This window comes from Rhinatrema bivittatum, chromosome 5 (assembly GCF_901001135.1).
Source record: "Rhinatrema bivittatum chromosome 5, aRhiBiv1.1, whole genome shotgun sequence".
Taxonomy (NCBI): domain Eukaryota; kingdom Metazoa; phylum Chordata; class Amphibia; order Gymnophiona; family Rhinatrematidae; genus Rhinatrema; species Rhinatrema bivittatum.
In genome coordinates this window covers 91,303,542-91,322,306 of record NC_042619.1, presented here as the reverse complement: position 1 = coordinate 91,322,306, position 18,765 = coordinate 91,303,542, and the positions used below count along the sequence as shown (strand labels likewise).

Genomic DNA, 18,765 nt, shown 5'->3' with positions numbered 1-18,765 from the left:
AGGACAGGCAAAGCTCTCATGCACTGCAACCTTCCAACCACTATCTCAGAGGCCAGCTTTGACTGGTGCCATCATCAACAAGGAGGCAGGTCTCACATTTATGTCACCTGCGTAGGTATGCCCCCAGAATGCTGTGCTCAGCAAATTGTGGCTCTGGCTATGGGTTGGAAGGTATCTTATCTGGAAGCATATCATATGCCTCACTGATTTATGTCAAAAGAACCAAAATCAGCAGTAGCTTAGAGCTGGTGCTTAACAGTTAATGTAAATCCAGTCTTCACAAGATGCCTCTTCCACACAGAACCCTGCACTGTATACAAAAACAGTGGCATTCTGTGCTCATAGGGGTTCACACTATAAAACATTCAAACCCAACCAGCAACCAAGCATCAGCAATAAAGTTGCAACAAGCAGCTGTATATCTCACCATTATTGTGATAGATTTGTTCACAAAACTATGCAAAATTGAGTTCACTTGGGATTCGCTAATTCTGAAAGCTTTTATTAGTAAAGCTTGCTATAGAAAATCACTGAACTGCAAAACAGTGTCTCGCATGTTAACTGCCCTACTATGCAGCAGACCCAAAGCACAGCATGGTGGTCGTGGTTGTTGTGGCTACTGCTCATAAAGTGAATCCCTTAGAAACAAGTCCTGGACTCCAGGAACAGCTAGCGGAAGAGTGTTTCCTACTCTAACGGAACACCAAGTGGCTTAAGTCCTCACAGGGGCACTAGACCTTAGTTTCAAACAAGAACCTTTTAGATACGCCAAACGAACAGATCCCTCTCTTTGCTGGGGTTAGCAAGCTACTGAAAAGCTGCCTGCACATGCTCAGTGCCTGACACATGAAATACACAAGATTTAGCCCCCATCCCCCTTAAATGTAAACTTCTCCATGTTTTTAAAACGCATAACTAATGTTTATATTGAATTACAAATCTAACATTGAATGCACAACTTGCAGTGAATAATTTAGTTTATGAAACTAAACAGACAATAGTTTGCATTGACTAACACCCCTCATATTTGCCTGCAATAACACAGAGACCTGACAGAAAATGGCTACAAATGGATTACAAACTTCTCCAATCATTTTGACAGCCCAAATTCCATTTTCTACTAACTAGAACATAAGGAGAGTTGCTTACCTTTCAGGCGCCCCACAATAGCAGCTGCTCTGGATACAGCGACATCTCCCTCATTGCAAGCTCGTGAAAGACTCCCTGCACATGCTCAGTGCATGATTAAGCCTTTGCAGCCTTTAAAGAAACAGAGCATCGTTGAAAATTTTCATGTGTCGGGTATTACCGTTACTTGCATAGTTTCATTGTCTCTATGATAAAAATGAGTTACATGTTCCCTTCCTATAATCTGGCATTTCTGATAGCTGCTTTATTCTAAAACATACCTATGAATTCTGTCCATTTATTCTAGGATCATTTTATTTATTTAAAGTCTTTTCTATACCGTCGCTAAGTTATGTACCATCGCAACGTTTTTATTCTGCTGTTGTATAAATGGAATTCTTTGGGATGACCTTTCATTGCATAACTGCTGTGTGATACTCAGTGAAGGGTTTAGAGATTAATTTTTTTTACGTCTTTATGTCCTAGAGGACTGCACCACTGCTTCCGGCCCCTGGACCTTAGATCTGATTTCTTAAGCCCCATTCCTCCACCCCAGCAGACTTCCAGTTCCATTTCCCCTCTTCCCAGGGCCCTCCAAATCCCTTCCTCTCCCCATCCATCTTCAACTTCATTCTCCCCCTTTCTTCTAATCCAGTCTCCATTCCCATCCCTCCCTGGTATACCTCTGATGTCTAATTCCTGCTCCCCCAATGATGCAAATATCAAGGCTCCATTCACAGTATGAACAGGCCTCCAGGGGGTGGGACCATTCTACACCCACAGGCTAGAATGGTCCCACCCCCTCCAGGCTTCCTTGCAAGAGGCAGGGCTTATAAATGCAATAAAATGTGCAATACAAATAGAATTATAGCAGCTTCTACTGATTGCACTGCATCATTAATAGTGTATATATTGTGCAGACTGTGAGGATAAGGTCCTGGTTTCTATATCCCAGAAAGAGGAGAGAGAAAGCGTCCACTGCAATTGCAAACTGGTTAAAAGACAGGAAACAGAGAATAGGATTAAATGGACAATTTTCTCAGTGGCGGGGGTGGGCAGTGGAGTGCCTCAGGGATGTGTACTGGGACCCGTGCTTTTCATTATGTTTATAAATGATCTGGAAAGGAATACGATGAATGAGGTAATCAAATTTGCAGATGATACAAAATTATTCAGAGTAGTAAAATCCAAGTGGATTGTGAGAATGTTGCGATTCTGCTCGCGGGGCTGGCCCGCGAGCAGCCTCTCATCTCCTGCTTGCCTGCTTCCCCGACGCTATCTCCTGTGCTCCCCGGCAGTCAGTGCCACTGCCCTTCAGCCTGTGCAGCCTAGAGGCCGCTGCCGGTGTTCCTTTGTGGTCCGCGACCTCCCACGCCATTCCCCTGCACGGCGGGCTGTGCTGCTATGCTCCCATGTGGCCTGGAGGCGGCCGACGCTGACCAGCCTCCTTCCAAAGCGGCCCGGGAGCAGCTGCCATCTTCCTGCCTTCACGGCAGGCGCCACCGACATCCTTCTTTCTCCATTGCAGCCAGGAGGCCGCCAACACTGCTTCTTCGCGGCCTGGAACCACCGCCATCATCCTGCCTTCGCAGCAGGAGCCGCCAACGTCCTTCTTCCTTCCTTCCTTCCTTGCGGCTAGGAGGCCGCTGACGCTTTCTCCATGCGGCTGGAGCCGCCCCCAGCCTTTCTCCTGCACCAGGAGGCCACCTCTAGAGCTGGGCCCTGCTTCGCAGCCTAGTGCCGCTTCTGTCTCCGCTTCGTGGCATGGACGCCGCTGTCCCTGGTCCTGCCTCCTGCTTCCTTAGGCACGCAGCCGCACCTCTTCTCTGGATTTAAAGGGCCCCCGGTGGGAGTCACCCCGCGGCCCCTCCTAGTGATGTCATTCTGGGTGTTCCTTTTCAGCCCTATAAAAGGGCTCAGTCCAGTTCTTCGTTGCCTTTGCAAGGAGCTAGTCCTCCCTAGGACTCCTCGTCATGTCAGCTTCTCCTAGGCACTCTGTTCTTCATGGGAATTCCCTTGTCTTCATCTGTGGTTCCTGATCCTTCCTCTGCATCTTCGTTCCATGTCTTGGTCTCTCGCCGGATCCTATGTCCTTGTTTTATGATGCCTTTCCGACCTTCCTGATGTCCTCACCTTCAGATCTTCGTGATGTCCTCGTCGTCTGATGTCCTGTCTCTCCTGAAGTCCATCGTCCAGTTGTTCTGCCTTTCAGTACCTCCTCGATGCTCTTGGTTGAATGACCTGGGGGTCTGAAGTCCAGATGCCCAGATGTTCCAGATGTCTTGTTCTCCAGTTCTCTCGACTCCTCCGTGATGCTCTTGACTGAGTGTCCTGAGGGGTTGAAGTCCTGATGTCCTGACGTTCCAGACATCTTCGTGTCCAGATGTCTTCATCTTCAGATTCTTTTGACGTCCTCATCTTCAGAGCCTTCATTTTCAAGCGTTCAGACCATTTGGCTCCTTTTTCAGGGAAGCCTTCTTCTCATTTGTCCTGGTTCTCGATTTACCTCTTGTGGGCCGTCCTCTGTTCAACTTCGAGATGACCTTCTGGTGCGTCTTCCACGCCGGGTCTGAAGCCTTCGCTTCTTCTGGTTGGCCTGTCAGGTGCGTCGATCATGCTGGGTCACCGAAGCTCAGTCCAGGTCGCTTGCTGCTATGAGTCTTGGCCGGATTCCTATTCATGCTGAGTTTTAACTCTTCTGTCGTCTTTCCACTCATCAAGTGTCTTCATCAATGTTCCTGATGTCCTTCTCTTCAGCCTTGCCTTAGCCTTGTCAAGTACCTTCTTCTGACTTTGTCTTCAATTATCATCGTCTGACCTTATCTTCAGTCTTCAAGTCTTGTCCAAGTCTTCGAATTCCTGACTTGTTCCAATTTCCAGTACCTTCGCCTGTCCTCGACCTCTGTCCATCCTGATGCATTTGCCATTCTTGTACGGCAGATCCGAAAGGGCTATCGAGTGGCTGGAGGGCTACCCCAGAGACCAGCATTGCATTTCTGGGTCTCCTCTGATATGTTCAGGTTCAGCAGAGGTCGGAGTCCCTGGTCTTCAACCTGTCCACCTGTGCTTGGACAGTCTCACCTGCCTCGGCACTTCTACAGAGCTCTCTGAAGTCGTGCCATGGTCCAAGGGCACACCAACCTCTCTGGATTTGGGACCACTCCCTAGCGCTCCTGCAACAGATAAATTGCAGGAGGAGCTTGTGAGACTGGAAGATTGGGGATCCAAATGGCAGCTGAAATTTAATGTGGATAAGTGCAAGGTGATGCATATAGGGAAAAATAACCCATACTATACTTACATGATGTTGGGTTTCATATTAGGAGCTACTGTTGCGTCCGTCGGTCCTAGACGGCTTCGCCCCGTTTGCCTCACCTTGTTCATGGCTCCTCCCGCTTACCTTGGGAAAATGGCTACCGCCGCATCTGCAAGCCGCACTTTCCGGCGTCCCCGGAACAGCTATGGTGCTGCCTTCTGTCATGCTGACAAAACAGCAAGGAAGGCTGCTTAATAAAGCCGTGAGAGCAGAAATACGCAATAAGCTCGGCTGGAGTCAGGCTTATTGCATATTCTGATTCTACATAATAAATTTTCAAATATTTGGACATTAGGCTGCTTATTGCGTATTTCTGCCTCCTGTCATGCTCCTCCCAAGGTCCTACTAGAGTGCGCGCGCGCTTGCCACCCTCATCTTTATTCCAGCTATGGCGCGAGCCTCGGGGGCGCCCCCTCAAGTGATGTCACGCCATCCGGGTATTTAGCCTGCCCTCACTTGCTAGCTCGTTGAGTTAGCAACGATTGATCTCAGCCGGTCAATGCTACTTTGCTGCTTCCGTGCTGCCACTGGAAGCTTTCTCTCTGCCTTTCGGGGTACTGACTAACCTGGGTACCTGCTCCTCGGGAGCCCTCTGCTTTATTTCAGGTGCCTTTCAGGGATCAGGTACTCGCTCCTCGAGGGCCTGCTCTCCCTGCCTCGGTGCCAGTACCATCTACTTCTACCTGGTGGAATCGCATACCTACAGCTACCATCTAGTGAGTAATCTAACTCTCAGTCTGTCTCATCTACAGCATTGCCTTGCTGGGAAACCTACACCGGAATTCCCCTATACCAATGGGGTGAGAAGGGTCTCCTCTGCCAAGGGTCCCAAGACTGCTACATCCAGACTACCTCACTACTGCCACCTCTGGTAGTACCCTACAAGCTGCACAATAAAAGCTCTGATTCTGTATTTGTGCGTCCTGAATCTAGCCCAGTACTGTGGCTCCCGACGGGGCCCCTCCCCGTGGGCGTGGTTATCTGCCACAGTACCCGAGAATCCACCCAAACACCACTTAACCATAACAGATTGCTAACTCCATGGATTCGGCTCAGCTCACTGCATTGCAGGCCATTCCAGGCCTGGCCCAACGAATCTCCGAACAGCAGAATGCGCTGGAGAATTTGACTGAAGCATTCAACCAGCTGCATGCACAGATGAACGTACCCACCACCCAGAAGTGACGGTCAAGACTATTGTACCTCTATCTGCTCCAACACACTTCTCGGGGGAAGTTTGGAGATGTAGAGGTTTTATTAACCAGTGTTGAATGCACTTTATTTATTTATTTATTTATTTATTTAGAGTTTTTATATACCGGCAATCATGAAAACATATCTTGCTGGTTTACATAGAATGGGGGTGCAATAAAATACATAGAACTTAAGAACAAAGAACTAGAACTGTGGTGACAGAAGGTACAGTTACATTTAACAAGGTGGCCAAACTTGGAGTAGGAAAAATAGAAAAGAGGATAGAAAATGGTTAAACAATATACAATTTAAATGTAGTATACAAAATAGATAAATGTTATAAACAAACGGCAAGGTGATTTAGGAGTTATTGGATTGTGTCATTGAGTTGTGTCCGGAAAGGCTTGCTTGAATAACCAAGTCTTAAGTTTTTTCCTAAAATTTGGGAGGCAAGGCTCCTGTCTGAGGTCTGTAGGAATGGAATTCCACAGTAGAGGGCCAGCTGTGGAGGTGGCACGATCTCTTACGGTAATGTGTTTGGTCGTTTTCGCTGGGGGAACCAGGAGGGAACCTCTATATGCATCTCTGGTAGGTCTAGTGGAATTATGTACTTGGAGAGGGAATTGGAGATCGAGAGTGGTGAGTTGATGTATAGTTTTATAGGTGATAGTTAAGGCTTTATACATGATGCGGAAGTATACGGGTAACCAATGAAGCTCTTTCAGGATGGGTGAAATGTGGTCTCTTTTCCTTGCGCCTGTCAGAATACGGGCAGCTGAATTTTGAACCATCTGTAGTGGTTTGGAGTATGATGAAGGTAGACCTAGCAATAGGGAGTTGCAGTAGTCCAGTTTCGAAAATATGACTGCTTGGATGATCGTTCTGAAGTCTTGAGCGTGGAAAAGAGGTCTTATCCTTTTCAGGACCTGGAGTTTATAGAAACAGTCTTTGGTTGTTTTGTTGATGTGTGCTTTGAAGTTTAGCCGGTTATCTATTAACACTCCTAGGTCTCTAGTTTGTGTGGTAGGGAGATTGGTGGGAAGAGTACTGTTGTTGGTGTTGTTTTCAGGTGAGATAAGAAGGATCTCAGTCTTGGAGGAATTTAAGATGAGGTGTGGACTGTTGAGTAGTTGTTTGATTTTTTGGTGGCATGATTCCCAGTAGTCAAGAGTATTAGAGTATGTGTCTTTGATGGGGATGATGATTTGGATGACTTTGCCCTGCAACCTAGCCACTTTCCTACAGCTTATGCCAAGACCACCTATATCTTGTGTTATCTGGATGGAAGAGTGTTTGCTTGGGCCTCTTCACTGTGGGAGCACGAGGATCCTATTCTACATGATCTCGATGGATTCCTTGAGCTGTTCAAATCAGTTTTTGATGACCCTACCCAGTATACCACTGCAGGATCTTCATTGGTTCACCTGAAGCAAGGTACTAAACCTTTAGCTGACTTCGCTATTGAATTCAAGACACTGGCGTCTGAATTACATTGGGACCCTAAATGCCTGAGGACTCTCTTCTTTGAAGGACTGAACTCTCGTTTAAAAGACGAGCTCACTGCTCGTGAGATATCTGAGACCTTGACTGAACTGGTGAAGTTGGCAACAAGAATTGATTGCCGACTTCATGACAAAGTTCAACAGACCAAAACTCCCAGAAGTAAGGGTGAAACTCGAGTTAAGTCCATACCCAGGCCTGTTCCTTCGGGTCCAGTTGTGGGCGAAGAAGAACCAATGCAATTAGGCCGCAGACATCTGACGTCAAAAGAGAGAAGAACACGGAAGAAATTGGGGCTGTGTCTGTATTGTGTGTTGTGAAAGTGGACCATCGTTTCGAGGTAGATGACTACCGTCGAAGGGCGAGGCCTCTTGGACTGTAGAGACTTGCTAGAAGTCTTCACCCTGGACGCACGCGACCCCCCCAGGAGGAGCCCCTAGGGGTCTGGCCGCTGGGACTTAGGCGACTCCTCTGAAGATTGTAGACAGCCTGGATGCAGGCGCCTCCTGCAGGTCATGGGTTCCAGACGGCTGGCGCCTCCAGCAGGTCGAGACAGTCTGAGGACGGAGACGAGGAGGAGTCCAAAACCGGTCTGAAAATCAATATACCAGCGGGGTCCGAGTCCAGTCCAGGGTCAAGGCAGGAGAAGGGTCCAGAGCCGTACCGGGATCAAGCCAGGAGAAGGGTCCAACACCGTACTGGGATCAAGCCAGGAGAAGGGTCCAACGCCGTACCAGAGTCAAGCCAGAAGAAGACACGTCCACCAGTCCAGAGGTCAGGAGCCAAGAATCAATCCACGGAGCAGGGGAGAAGAGCGGGACGAAGAACCAAGAACCAGGAGCCAGGAACACACTCAGGCCGGAACCTCAATACCAAGGCAAGGTCTGAGGGGCAGACCTTGCCTTTAAATACAGGAACCTGGAGGAGGTGCTTCAGAAGGGAGCCACGACACTTCCTGTCGTGGCCCCTTTAAATCTTGTCTTCAGCTGCGCGCGCGGCCCTAATGCAGCAGAGGAAAAGGGGCGGAGTCCCCGCATGAAGCAGAGCCCCGTGGCCAGCCAAGCAGCGGCCCAGGCCGCGCGGAGAACATCGTTGGAGGCTTCCTGCACCTGCAGGAGCCTCAGCAGAGACCTGACGCCGTGGGTAAGTGCTGGGTCCCAGCCGCGGACTGCTGCGGCCGGCGGCCATGACAGTCAGCCCCGGTCGCGGGCTGCCGCAGCCGGCGGTCATAACATTGTGCACAAGCTGGCCATGCTGTTCAGACATGCCCTATATGTCCAGGAAACTGGTAGACCTAAGTCCTGCAGGAGGACTCTTCTTAGGTCTTACTGCACCCTCTCCTCCGCTCTCTCTTCCTGTATCCTTGATCTGCGGACCTTTAGAGTTTCAGACTCTTGCCCTAGTGGACTCAGGGGCAGGAGGTAATTTCATTCTACAATGACTAGTGGAGCACTTGCGGATTCCCACTACCACCATGACGTCTCCACTACTCCTATCCTCAATTCAATATGTCTACGAACCGGCGCTCTCCATTCTGAAACCATCTCCTTCTTTGTTTTAGAGAAGGCCATGCACCTTTTGTACTGGGGCTACCCTGGCTGCAGCAACATGTGCCTCAATTCAATTGGGCCACTCTGGAGCTTTCACATTGGGGTCCAGATTGCCATGGTAAATGGCTGATGGAGGTCGCTCCATTACCCTGCATGCCAACTACCCCAGTGATGCCGGGGTTGCCGCCTCAATATGCATCATTTCAAGATGTCTTTTCTAAAGAAGCTGCAGACGTACTTCCACCACACAGACCTTATGACTGTGCCATTAATCTGAAGCCTAATACTGAACCACCCAAAGGACAGGTTTACTCTCTCTCTGTGATAGAGAATAAAGCCATGTCCAAATATATTCAGGAAAACCTTCAAAAGGGCTTCATAAGACCCTCCAAGTCTCCTGCTGGCACGGGCTTCTTCTTTGTGGGGAAGAAGGACGGGACATTGCATCCATGAATAGATTACAGGGGTCTCAACAAGATAACAGTGAAAATCACTACCCCTTACCACTCATCTCAGAGTTATTTGACAGACCACAGGGAGCTAAAATTTTCTCCAAGCTTGATCTTAAGGGAGCCTACAACTTAGTTCAAATACGCTCTGGCGATGAATGGAAGACAGCCTTCAACACCTGGGACGGTCACTTTGAATATCTAGTGATGCACTTTGGCCTGTGCAATGCCCAGGCTGTCTTTCAAAATTTAATGAACGACATTTTGCGGGATCTCCATCCCTTCCTGAAGACTTCACTCCTTGCTTTCTTCGCACCTCCTCTTGCTGTGGATGGACGCCTGGCTGCCGCGGCGTCTGCCTGCCATCCTCTTCGGAGTCTCCGGACCGGCTTGGGTGCTGCCTCCTGCCATGTTCCGCTTGTACCTTAGGGCGTGCACGCCGCGCGGCCCTCACTCTTATTTCCTACTTGGCGCGAACCTCAGGGGCGCCCCCCTGTGATGAAGTCACACTGCCCGGATATTTAAAGCCTACAGTGTTTGCTAGCCTTTGAGTTAGCAAGGGATACCTTACAGATGGGATTCGCTCTCCGTACCCAGCTACTCTGCCTCCAATTCCATTGGACTCTTAATGCTAACAGGGTACCCGCTCCTCGGGGGCCTCCTCGGGGGCATTTGACAAAATACCTCATGAGAGACTTCTTAGGACATTAAAAACTCATGGGATGGGGACAGTATCCTATTGTGGATTGCTAACTGGTTAAAAGATAGAAAACAGAGAGTAGGGCTAAATGGTAAATTTTCCCAATGGAAAAGGTGAATAGTGGAGTGCCCCAGGGATCTATTCTGGGACCACTGCTTTTTAATATATTTATAAACAACCCGGAAATGGGAATAACAAGTGAGGTGATCAAATCTTCAGATGACACAAAATTATTCAAAGTTGTTAAATCACAAGAGAATTGTGAGAAATTGCAAGAGGACATGCAAAACTGGGAGACTGGGCATGCAAATGGCAAATGAAATTTAATGTGAACAAGTGCAAAGTGATGCACATAGGGAAGAGTAACCCAAATTTTTGCAATATAATGTAAAGTTCCACATTAGGAGTCACCACTCAGGAAAAGGATATAAGTGTCATCTTGAAAATACATTGAAATGTTCTGCTCAGTGTGCAGAAACAGCCAAGAAAGAAAATATTTATTTATTTTAAATTCTTCTATTCTGTTTATATAACACTGTTAATCTAAGCAGATTACAGAATAAAACATGAAACAATGTTACACTAACAACACAGACAGAACATAAAATCAAATTGAAGCAAAAGCTTTGCTAAAAAAAGAGTTGCTTTTATATGTTTTACAAATAGCATTGGATAAAGCATGCCATAAAGAGATGCCCCAATCGAAAAAGCCTGATTTCTAATGTCCTGATAATGTACATCCCTTCTGGATGGAAGTACTAGAAACTTCTTGTTGGACGAGTGCAATGATCGATGGGGAATATACTTGACAAATAACTCATAAAGATATTTACGTGCTTGATGGTGGACCACCTTAAACATTAAACTCAAAATTTTGAAAATTAATTGTGAACCAGTGCAGTTGAAACAATAGAGGCACTATGTGCTCCCGTCAAAAAACATTAAGGACTAAATTGCTGAGGAATTCTGCAGGAGCTGTAAAGCTTCAGTCTTATATCCAGGAGTACCCAAATATAGGGAGTTGCCATAATCTAGGGTAGTCATAACAATTGCCTGTACAAGGGTCCGAAAGTCATCTTGATCAATAAGAGGTTTAAGGTGTCTAAGCTGCTTGAGTTTAAGGTACCCTGAAATAAAAGCTGTATTAATTTGCTTCAGGTTTAAAGAAGAATCTAAATAAAGCCCCAGGTTTCTAACAGAATCGACATAGTCAGTACTTTGGTTCCCAACCAGTATTTTGGGCAAACCTTCTGGCCTCAGTTTTAGCCACATTCAGGACCAGGGCATTATCCTGCAACCAATTTACAACAGTACCTAAAACAGGTAGTAATCGAGTTAAATGTTCCTTGGTAGTCCACATCATCAATAATATATAACTGTATATCATCCACAAACATTTTTAAAAAGATGTGAAAAGAATACAGTACAGTACATAGTGAACGGAAATAGATGTTGAAAAGAGTTGGACAGGGAAGAACCCTGAGGCACACCCCTCTCTACTGTATACCAGTGCGAACTTTTTAATCCCACCCTCACCTTCTGGCCTTGGTTAAATAAAAAAGAGGAAAACCCTGAGAAACCATGCCAGATATACCAAGAAACTGGATACATGCACACAAAATATCATGGCTAACCTGTTAAGGAAGTTTAAAATGATGGAATATTTGGGTACTCGATGTATAGATTTATTTATTTATTTATTTAACAGCTTTTTTTATACCGACATTAAAATACACTTCATATCAGTTTACATATTAACAAAAAGGAGGAAATTACAATAAACGGGAGGGGGGTAACAGGATAACTGATAGAATAATAAGTAGAAAATAGGGAGGAAGCGAACGTAACAGAAAGGAACCAGTAACTAGTGAAAAATTAAATATGGGAGGCAAGATTGCAAATCTCCAGAATTGTTACAATAATTAGGTGATTCAGCGGGTTACTGTGGAGAAAAGGAGGGGGAGCCAGAAGATTTTATAATAGGTATAAAAAAGGAGGGGGGAAGTTGCAAGGAATCAACAAGGGATTAATCCAGGAAGGCCTGGTGGAAAAGCCGTGTCTTCAGCATTTTTCAGAACTTGTAAGGACATGGCTCAAGGCGTAGATTGAGAGGGAGGGAATTCCAATGAGTGGGATCAGCAATCGACAGAGCACGATCTCTTGTGGCTGTAAGTCAGGCTTTCTTAAGTGGGGGGACTTGTAAGATACATTTACGGTTCATTCTGGTGGGGGGGGAGGATTGGGTAAATTTCAAAGGTTCACTTAGCCATGAGGCGTTGTCATTATGAATGGCTTTGTGAATGATGGTAAGTATTTTAAAAAGTATACGGAATGAGATGGGGAGCCAATGTAGGTCCTTGAGGATGGGAGTTATGTGGTCAGATTTGTGGGCGTTGCTAATGATCCTTGCTGTAGCGTTTTGCAATATCTGTAGAGGTTTGATAGTGGAGAGAGGGAGGCCAAGATAAAGGGAATTGCAATAATCAATCTTGGAGGATAAAGTGGTTTGGACGACAGTTTTGAGGTCGTGTGTGTGGAGTAGGGGCTTGAGCTTTTTAATGACCATGAGTTTGTAATAACCCCCTTTAATGACAGAGGAGATATGGTTTTTCAGGTTCAGATGTGCGTCTACTAGGACGCCAAGGTTTCGTACCGGGGTTTGAGATGTGAGGGTGGCGATCATGGGGTCTTTGGAGGGAGAGAACTTGAATGTTTGTTGGTTATGGATGAGGAGGAGCTCAGTTTTTGCTCTATTGAGGCAAAGCTAAAGGGAAGTCAGGAAGGTGTTGATAGAGGAAAGGCATTTTCCCCAGAAATTTAAGGTGGCAGAAAGAGAGTCTTGGATGGGGATGATAATTTGGAAATCATCTGTGTATATGTAGAATTTGAGGCCTAGATCTGAGAGATAGTGACAGAGGGGGAGGAGGTAGATGTTGAAAAGGGTAGAGGAAAGGGAGGAACCTTGGGGAACACCTTGAGAGAGGGTGAAGCGGGAGGATTCAGAAGTGCCTAGTTTTACAGAGAAGCGACTTTTAGAAAGGTAGGAACTGAACCATAGTAAGGCGGTGCCAGAAATACCAATGTCGGCAAGGCATGAGATGAGGAGATCGTGGCTTATAGTATCAAAAGCCGCAGAGATGTCAAGGAAAGCAATGAGGAAATTGTGGCCTTGGTCAAGGCCTGTGAGGTAAAAGTCAGTGAGTGAGAGAAGGAGGGTTTTGGTACTTAAGTACTTATGAAAACCAAACTGTGATGAGTGAAGTATGTTGTTGTCGTCACGGTAGTCCATGAGTTGGTTATTTACAACCTTCTCCAAGATTTTAGAGATGAATGGGAGATTAGAAATGGGTCGGTAGTTAGCTGAGATTTTGGGGTCTAAAGATGGCTTCTTGAGTAGGGGTTTGATGATTGCGTACTTGAGGGGATCAGGAACTGAGCCAGAGGAAAAAGAGCAGTTTATAATCTCTGCTAGAGGAGGAGCAATGATGTTGGGGATGGAGAGTAGAGATTTCGTGGGTATAGAGTCGGAAGGGTGAGATGCAGGCTTGGATTTCTTAAAGATTGTCTCAATTTCCTTAGAGGATATGAGTTCTAGAGTGTTGAATGAGTTTTTCAGGTGGGGGGGGGGGGAAAGTGGGGATGCATTTGGGCTGGGGGGAGCAGGGGTGAGGAGGTGTTGCAGGAGGGAGAGTAAGGAGAAGGTTAGATATTTTGTTGTGGAAGAATTGCGCGAGTTCTTCACATTTCGAGTTTGTTTCTTCATCAGTGCTGATAGGGGTAATGGGAGTAGTGAGGGCTGCGACGTAAGAGAAGAGGGCTTTGGGATTGAATGAGTATTGGTGGATCTTGACAGCGTAGTAGTCGCATTTGGTGTTTTGGATGGCATGGCGGTAAGAGTGTAGGTGAGATTTATAGGCAGCAGAGAGTTGTGGGCTTGGGTCTTTGCGCCAGGCTCTTTCTTTAAGTCTAAGATTTTGTTTCATTTGTTGCAGCTCTTTAGAGTACCAGGGTTTGTTATTAGATCATGTACCCGTGTAATTTAAGCTCAGTTGGAGAATGGATTGACAGGGAGCATATATCAGCAACCATGCCACATACATCCATTCTGACATTCACTCTGCAACAGATTCTAAGACTCTGAGATAATGTATATAAATTAATTTATTGATGGTAAATATCTATAGGTAAATTTATATAACAATGTTCAATTGTTCAATTTTCAATTCCCCATACTATATGATATGCAAATAGTGCTTCTAACTACCCAGTGTCCTCACTTTTCTTACCACTCCTTGAAGTGAAGTTTCTTGTAACATAGCCAGGAGTCCATATCGCCCCCGTGTGTCTCCTTCTGGTCTTAGGCTCACCTTAGCGAGGTTTGGTCTGTCTCCTTCTGGTCACATCTGTGGCTGGGCTGCTTACATCTGCTTTGAGCTGGAGCTGGCTGTCTGGTCATACACCTAAGGCCTGGTCATCTGCCCAGGTTGTCTGCGTCGGGCTGAGAGTTTTGGCCCGGAGATGTTGGGGCTGAGCATTTGCCAAAAAATCAGGCCTCAGTCTCACTATTTTATGGTACTGACTTATGCAATCAAGGAGCAGGATTGCATTTCTTTCATTTCATTGGTTGGATCTGATTGCATGTCTTTCATGCAATGAACAACAAGGAGTATGTGTGTCTTGTTTCATTGGTTGGAGCCTGAAAATGTCAGGGTGTCTAGGTTATTTGGATCAAAAGAGACCAAAATGTTCGATCACAACATCACATGCTGTTTACCTCATCTCCTTCATCTCCCATATCATCAGGGGTGGAAGACGTTTCTGAATATGAAGCCTTTCCTCATTGGTTATTTCTTCTCTCAAAATACGTATGATACTTAATGTTACTTCTTATTCTGCAACATTCATCAGTCGATCAATATCTAGCAAGCCGAGCCTTTGGGCCCACCTCTAATCATGTCTTTATAAGAACATAAGAAAGTGCATTGCTGGGTCAGACCAAGGGTCCATCAAGCCCAGTATCCTGTTTCCAACAGAGGCCAAACCAGGCCACAAGAACCTGGTAAGTACCAAACACCAAGAAGATCCCATGCTACTGATGCAATTAATAGCAGTGGCTATTCCCTAAGGGCCAGATTTTTAAACTTATGCATGGGCATAGATTTGTTCGCGCAACCCAGCGCGAACAAATCTATGCCCAATTTTATAACATGTGCGAGCAGCCACGAGCATGTTATAAAATCCAGGGTTGGCGCGCGCAAGGGGGTGCACACTTGTGCACCTTGAACACGCCGAGCCCAAGGGGAGCCCCAATGGCTTTCTCCGTTCCCTCCAAGGCCACTCCAAAATCGGAGCGGCCTTGGAGGGAACCTTTTTTGCGATCCCCCCCCACCTTCCCCTCCCTTTCCCTATCTAGCCCAGCCCCCAGCCCTAACTAAATCCCCCCTTACCTTTTGTTTCCGAAGTTACGCCTGCCCAAGGCAGGCGTAACTTGCGCGCGCTGGTTCGAAATCCCCCGGCACAGGCTGCTGTGCTGGAGGACTCAGGACTGCCCCCCGGACCGCCCCTGAACCTCTGCCATGCCCCCGGACCGCCCCCTGACCCCAGGATCCGCCCCCGGACCGCCGCCATGCCCCTAGACCCGCCCCGGACCGCCACCAAGCCCCCAGACCCGCCCCTGGATCGCCACCATGCCCCCGGACCCGCCCCCTTCCTGCCCCTTTTTCGAAGCCCTGGGACATACGCGCATCTGGGGCTTGCATGCGCCACCGAGCCTATGCAAGAGCTCGGCGCACGCAGAGGCAGCTTTTCAGGGGTTATGCGCAGTTAATGGACTTCTCCTCCAAGAACCCATCTAAACCTTTTTTGAACCCAGCTACACTAACTGCACTAACCACATCCTCTGGCAACAAATTCCAGAGCTTTATTGTGAGTTGAGTGAAAAAGAATTTTCTCCGATTAGTCTTAAATGTGCTACTTGCTAACTTAATGGAATGCCCCCTAGTCCTTCTATTATCTGAAAGTGTAAATAACCGATTCACATCTACTCGTTCAAGTCCTCTCATGATCTTAAAGACCTCTATCATATCCCCCTCAGCTGTCTCTTCTCCAATACTGATCAATACTTCCCAAGTTCCTTGCTAGTACAGAGTCTACTTGCTCTAAAACTAACTGTTAGTTACAGCTCTTACTTTTAAATGTTGTGAAATATTTCTTTCAGCAAAAACCCAAATACTGGAAAAGGTCTCTAGGCCCAGTTTCTCTGGTTATTGTATGTTAAAATGTTCATCATTTTTAAATATTCATATTATCTATAGTATGCCCATGCAGAAATTTAAACTGTTTGAGTTTAAATGTCCATTATTCCGGCCAAAAATCAAAATGTTCATATGAGAGGCTTCTTGGAGACAAAAATGGCATTCTTTGGGAGCTTTTCTGAGGAGTTTGATGGGTCGCAGATCCATCCCGTGACCTGCTGCTCTCACCTGCAGCCCTGAACCAGGAGGGGCATCCTGGGCGCCAACCAATGAAATGCAGCTGACCGCCACACAGGCCTGACATGGCCCATAAGAGATGCTGCTCAGCTGAGCAAGCATCTCTAGGCGTGCACGTTTCTGAGCCGACTTTAAAGGACCCATGGCGAGAAAAGTCCCATGGTGCCTCCAGATGACTTCACAGGCCTGCCACTATTTAAGACTTGCTCTGCCCCCCATCAGATGCCTCAGCAATAGGTTGAACTCCTTAAGTAGCTGATTGCCACGCTGTTCCTGGTTCCTGCTTCGTTCTTGCGTCCTGTCTTCAATTCCTGGTTCCTGTTCCTGTTTCTTCAGTGGTCCTGTATACTCATCTGGTGAGTCCTTGACCGTCTTCACCCCCTGCTGACCCACCTTTCCTTCTTCCCTTCGGATTGACTCTTTGACCTTGGCTTGGACCCTGGCTTCATCTTCGTTTTGGATTCTCGGCTGACCTTGGACCTCCTTTAACCTTACTGGATCGCTGTCCGCCCTGATCTCAGTTTGTCTTTGTTTCCATTGTCTGCTGCCTGCCTCGACCTCGGCTCCGCCCCAGACCAACCTGCCCATGCCCCGCCCCTTTTGTAAAGCCCTGGGAATTACACGCATCCCGGGGCTTTACGCGCATCGCTGGGCCTTTTTAAAATAGGCCCAGCGCGCGTAACCCTTTTAAAATCTGGCCCTAAGTGTATTAATGAGTGAAGAACATCGAGGGATGTTAAGCACCACAAGAGAAGAAACTAATAGGAGAAATATTACATTAGTACATTTAAGGAAAATATTACGAAAAAATTGTTTGCTATAGTCCCTGAGGAAGCCTAGGGTGGGCGAAACCAATAGGATCCTATAGTGATGGACATTCGGATTTGTAGGTTTTAAGAATATGGTGTGAATGGTGTATGTGTGAATGAGATTATGAGGGGGAATATGGGGGGGCGGGGGGGTATTTTTAAATTATGTGTTTGTATACAATAATGTATTAATAAATGGGTCATTTCTGATAAAGCAAATAAGTGTTTCCTTTGTGTCATGTAGAAATAATATTGATATATACACAGCTCAATTTTTGAGTATTTATAGATAGCTTTTTTACCATTTGATTATCGCCGTGTTTTTCTCATTCCCCGTTAATCTAATGTAAACACTATGGGGCAGGTGGATTTACGCGTGTATGGGGGTTATGCACGCCGGGTCTATTTTCAAAAGGCCCGGCGACGCGCATAAATCCCCGGGACGCGTGTAAGTCCAGGGGCTTGCAAAACGGAGCGGGGCATGGGCGGGGCAGTCCGGGGCTCCGAACGGCCGCTGTGCCGGGTGATTGTGCGCCCTGCAATAGGCCAGCGTGCGCAAGTTACGCCTGCCAGAGGTACGCAGGGGGTTTTTTTCGGGCTGGGGTCGGGATAGGTAGAGGAACGGAGGGGAAGGTGTGCACCCACTGGCGCATGCATGTTATAAAATTGGGCATACATTTGTGCGTGCCGGATAGCGCGCACAAATGTACGCCATGCGCGTACCTTTTAAAATCTGCCCCATAAGAATTTTTGAGGCACACTTTATTATTTTATTTTTTATTATTTGGTCGTTGACGCACACCTGGTGTGAATTTATAAATAATATATTTTTTGTCTTTAGTTGCTTTACACTTTGTTTGGCCGGTTCATGGTTCATATAATTGGAGACACAAAACAACAAAAAGACACTGTGCAATAAATCTTAAATAGCAGATTGCCAATGCCATAGTAGATAAGATTTAGAAAATATTAATTTTAAGAAGGAAACCGCATCAGCGGCAATGCATGCAGCAGAGCCGTCCGGTCTAATCCTCATATGCGGTAATTTTATAGAAGCACGATCAATGCTTTGAGAAGAATTGGAGAAGAATTTTGAGAAGAATTCTTCTCAAAGCATTGATCATGCTCCTATAAAATCACCGCATATGAGGATTAGACCGGACGGCTCTGCTACATGCATTGCCTTTGTCAGGCTTGCTGATGCGGTTTCTTTCTTAAAAATAATATTTTCTAAATCTTATCTACTACGGCGTTGGCAATCTGCTATTTAAGATTTATTGCACAGTCTTCTTTTGTTGTTTTGGGATTATTTACCATAGGACTATATTTTTGGCTCTTTGGCGTTGTCTTCTCATATAATTGGAGTCCAGCTATAATTAACCTGCCTTTTATGATTTGTATAAAATTAATCATATATTTCAGATATGCCCCTACTGTGGATGATTTAATAAGTGATATTGCCATCAAAGCTTGATCTATCTATGAACATTTGTGATCCATTCTTATAGCTGAAGGTAATAATCACTTACATTCAACATATACAAGCTGGTCCAATTTCAAATAAGAATTGCTTAATATATTTATTGACTATAGCTTACATGGGTCTTTCTGATTTTTATCAGCAATTG

The 18,765-nt window shown here is 46.3% G+C and overlaps 1 protein-coding gene across 3 annotated transcripts in view; it reads right to left on the bottom strand.

Annotated features, from left to right (window-relative positions):
- The window catches only part of WASF3 (WASP family member 3), a 191,282-nt gene extending 189,441 nt beyond the window's left edge, over positions 1-1,841 (bottom strand). The window contains exons 1-2 of one of the 3 annotated variants that reach the window (XM_029602575.1): positions 1,812-1,841; positions 1,150-1,260 (exon numbers count right to left, since the gene is read on the bottom strand). The gene's annotated coding sequence lies outside the window, so the exon portion shown is untranslated. Of the gene's footprint in view, positions 1-1,149; positions 1,261-1,811 lie in introns of those variants that run through there. The other 2 variants (XM_029602573.1, XM_029602574.1) reach the window with 2 other exon arrangements.
- Between the last annotated feature and the right edge of the window lie 16,924 nt (positions 1,842-18,765).